The following is a 4,936-nucleotide window of genomic DNA, read 5'->3' as shown; positions in this document are numbered from 1 at the left end:
TAGAAATACTATACAGCAATTAGCCACCAAATGGGTTCATCGGCAGAATACAAAAAAAAGCTAATGAGTCAGGAATGAAGAGTGTCACTTAATTGAGCATGAAAGGACTTTTAGTTAATAGTTCTAATCTTATTAAAACTCGCGATTAGTTTTCTATTTATAAAAAAGTATTTTACATCAAATGAAAACTTTTTGTGAGAGTTTCTGTGGAGAGCCTTACTTCAGAGGATTTGTATTTGTTTATTAACTAATTTAATTTATATATTTTTGTTTTCTGATAAGTAAGATCTAGGCTTTCTGTATTTCCCTTTACCTCCTCTTTCTTCTTCCTAATAAACACCATATTCTTTGAAAACACTGTGGGCTTTTCCATCTGAATAGGTTTTAGCGTCTGAAAATAATAATAATAATAATAATAATAATAATAATAATAATAATAATAATAATAATAAAATAATAATAATAATCAATAATAATAATAATAAGTATCAAGACCTGAAAAATATATATAAGAAAGACATGGGATATGCCAGTGGAAATTGGTACCCATAATCATAAGACACTAGGCACGATCCAAAGATCCCTGAAAAGGAATAAATAGAAAAAAACTAGAGGCTGAAGTAGCTGCAGGACTCCATAAAGGAAAGGGGCAGGATGCACCCGGAACTCAACACTATCAATACCACCCAGTCGAATTGGAGGACTCTGATAAAACCCCCAAAAAATAAAAAATATATATAAATAATCATAATAATAATAATAATAATAATAATGATAATAATAATAATAATTAATAATAATAATAATAATAATAATAATGATAATAATAATAATAATAATAATAATAATAATAATAATAATAATAATAATAATAATAATAAGGAAGGAGGCCTTCTCTGAGGGCAGTAGCATTGAATACAATAGCTGTTTCAACGGCATTTATTTATATTAGAATCTTCTCAATTCTTCTTATTATCTTTTCTCGTCAGCATGTAGCTGGTGTATTTAAGTTTCCTAAGGACATGTAAAGATTTTCATTTGTCTTAGGTTTATCCTCTAACGTGTCGACAGCGCACAGGCAGTCATCTATGAGAGTTTACAGTACAGTGAATTAAGATACAGTTTACAAGTATTTATAGCATGCAAGGTCGTGTACAATCGGTGGGCGGGTCGGTGGGAACGGATTTTAATTGGTCGTTGGATGGAAACGAAATCTCCCCTGAGGCGTTCTGACCTGCATAGTTTGGACGGGGTTATTAGCGTCGGTTGGGTGTTGTTTGGGGTACCCACCTCTTGGGCGGCAGGCTGTACAATTGATATATCTTCCGCTCGTTCTCTCCCGCTTTCTCTCTCTACTTCTTCCGCTCTTTCTCTCTCTCTTGCTCTCTCTCTTTCTCTTTCTGCAAGTTCCTCTCTCTCTCTCTCTCTCTCTCGTTCGCTCCTTCTAACGCTCTCTCTTTCTCTCTCTGCCTGCTCCTCTCTCTCTCTTTCTCTTTCTCTTTCTCTCTCTGTTTGCTCCTCTCTCTCTCTTTCTCTTTCTCTCTCTCTCTCTCTCTCTGTCTCTCCCCCCTCGATCTCTCTCTCTCTCTCTCTCTCTGTCTCTCCCCCCCCCTCGATCTCTCCTCTCTCTCTCGTGGATGTATACGTAGTCGGTTGGTTTCTTGCGCCATTTCTTCTTATGATGGTGGGGAGAAACTCTGTTTCTTTTACCGTGTTGATAGTCGGTTTTTTCTCTAATATATGTAAAGCTTCAAGATAACGTAGGCGTTTTCCGGTCCGGGCATGGTCAATAATTTCTATGTTCTTTATAAGCTCAGCTCTTTCTGGTCTCCTGTTGTGTTTTTCCCTATAGTGAATGAAAATGGCCCCTTCTTGAAGATGACACGAGAGACGCTTGGAGAGTCTGGTAGTGGTCATCCCGATATAAGAATGGTGGCATCCATCCACCGAGCATGTGAATTCGTAGATGACACTCCTTCTCTTCAAAGACGTTTCTGGGGGCGCCGGGTTGTTTCTAAGAAGCAGCTGGCTGGTTTTCATGCTTTTGTAATAAATTATGAGGCTAATTTTATCACTTTCTGTAGTTGGGAGACAGTTTTCACTGATATTTCCTTATAGCCTTTTCATCTTCCAAATATTTGTGGTGCATATGATTTTTATTTTTTATAAAATATTTTTATAGCTCCACTTTGGTCGTTAGTTACGGTCGTTCTTTCTTGGTGCCATTTATTTATGGAGTCCCTCGTTTGGCGTTCGACCATACGGTTTGAAGTTATTATTAATGAGAACTTGTGTAGACCTTTCGATTTCCCTGGTGGTTTCTCTCCATGTGGAACAGTGTGTAAGGGCGCGGCGGACGAAGGCCTCTACCACCGATCTTTTATACCTGTCTGGGCACTCGCTGGACCCATTAAGGCATAGACCCGGGTTTGGGGGTTTCTTGTAAACCGTGGTGGTGTATCCCGTAGGGGGTCTTGCTGTACCCGAACGTCCAGGAAGGGTAGGGCACGTCAACGCTGCGTTCACACGTGAAGTGGAGGACGGAGCATTCTTCGAAGGTGTTTCTTAAAGTTTCAAGGTCCTCTTCTCTGTTAACTTTTATGAAGGTGTCGTCTATGTAGCGGTAGTATTGGGGAGGACAGGGGATCTTATGAAAACTCTTTCTTCGACGACACTCATGTAGAAGTTGGCAAATAGAACCCCTAATGGGGATCCCATTGCCACGCCGTCAATCTGGCAATAAAGATGTCCTCTGTGGGTCGTGAATGGTGCCTTCTTGGTACATAATTTCAAGGAGGGATTTTAGGGCTTCCTCGGGATGTTCAAAGCCGTGTCTCCTCACATCTGTATATCTGTCGAGGATGTTCAATCGTCTCGTCGACTGGAAACGTTCGTGAAGAGGCTCTCGACGTCAAGAGAGGCGATGATACTGTAGACGGAGAGTCTCGGAGTGTTTACGTAAAAAGTCGGTAGATGACTGTAGACAATACCTGTCAGGGATATATGCGAGGAGTTCATTGAGTCTCTTCGCGATTTGTAAGTCGGGGTTGGGATTTGGCTTATAATAGGGCGAAGAGGATTTCCAGGCTTGTGGGTTTTTACGGTGCCGTAAATATACCCTGGATTAAAGTCACCCTGGGCAAGGGAAGTCTGGGAGCATTCCTAGCGGCATGGATTCTTTCGACCGTCCTATTAATGTCTCGTCGGATCTTCGATGGGGTTCTTGTTGATTTTTCTGAATTTGGATTGATCAGCCAGTATTTGGTCCAGTTTCTCGTGATATTCTGAGGTCTTGATGAACACTAGGGCAGCAGCTTTGTCTGCCCTTCTTATTGTTATTTCCTGGTTTGATTTCAAGTTTTTTAGCAGTTTCTTTCAATTCTCTGGTAAGGATAGCGCTTCTGTATGGGGCTCCTCGGTCGGTAAGGGCTTCTGCTAACAGTAAGGGCTGGAGGGAGTCGCTCGACCTGACCCTGCCTTCGTCCTCGAGGGACTGGATAGAGTCAAGAGGACTTCGACCTCCAGGCGCTTGGCGTGTGGGTTTGGCTTTTTGTCACTGGGTATTGAGCCCAAGATTAAGGAGATCTTCTTCTTCGGGTGTCGGTTTTATATTCCGTGAGGTTGATGACAAATCATTCTTTTTTTCGGAGAATTTTCAAACTTCCTCCATTAAGCCTCACAAGTTTCTTAAGTATTCCACTTTCTCTCTTGCGGTAATCCTTCTGCTGTAGGCGCTGGAGGGCGGCATCAATGACCTCAGAATATCACAGAAACTGGACCAAAATACTGGCTGATCAATCCAAATTCAGAAAATCAACAAGAACCCCATCGAAGACATCCGACGAGACATTAATAGGACGGTCGAAAGAATCCATGCCGCTAGGAATGCTCCCAGACTTCCCCTTGCCCAGGGTGACTTTAATCCAGGGTATATTTACGGCACCGTAAAAACCCACAAGCCTGGAAATCCTCTTCGCCCTATTATAAGCCAAATCCCAACCCCGACTTACAAAATCGCGAAGAGACTCAATGAACTCCTCACGCCATATATCCCTGACAGGTATTGTCTACAGTCATCTACCGACTTTTTACGTAAACTCCGAGACTCTCCGTCTACAGGTATCATCGCCTCTCTTGACGTCGAGAGCCTCTTCACGAACGTTCCAGTCGACGAGACGATTGAACACATCCTCGACAGAGTACAGATGTGAGGAGACACAGGCTTTGAACATCCCCGAGGAAGCCCTAAAATCCCAAAATCCTGAAATATGTACCAAGAAGGCACCATTCACGACCCACAGAGGACATCTTTATTGCCAGATTGACGGCGTGGCAATGGGATCCCCATTAGGGGTTCTATTTGCCAACTTCTACATGAGTGTCGTCGAAGAAAGAGTTTTCAATAAGATCCCCTGTCCTCCCCAATACTACCGCTACATAGACGACACCTTCATAAACGTTAACAGAGAAGAGGACCTTGAAACTTTAAGAAACACCTTCGAAGAATGCTCCGTCCTCCACTTCAACGTGTGAAACGCAGCGTTGACGGTGCCCTACCCTTCCTGGACGTTCGGGTTACAGCAGACCCCTACGGGATACACCACCACGGGTTTACAAGAAACCCAACAAACCCGGGTCTATTGCCTTAATGGGTCCAGCGAGTGCCCAGACAGGTATAAAAGATCGGTGGTAGAGGCCTTCGTCCGCCGCGCCCTTACACACTGTTCCACATGGAGAGAAACCACCAGGGAAATCGAAAGGTCTACAAGTTCTCATTAATAATAACTTTTCAAACCGTATGGTCGAACGCCAAACGAGGGACTCCATAAATAAATGGCACCAAGAAAGAACGACCGTAACTAACGACCAAAGTGGAGCTATAAAAATATTTATAAAAATCATATGCACCACAAATATTTGGAAGATGAAAAGGCTA

This window comes from Macrobrachium nipponense, chromosome 2, assembly GCF_015104395.2.
Source record: "Macrobrachium nipponense isolate FS-2020 chromosome 2, ASM1510439v2, whole genome shotgun sequence".
NCBI classification, from domain to species: Eukaryota; Metazoa; Arthropoda; class Malacostraca; order Decapoda; family Palaemonidae; genus Macrobrachium; species Macrobrachium nipponense.
This window is presented reverse-complemented; position numbering follows the sequence as displayed.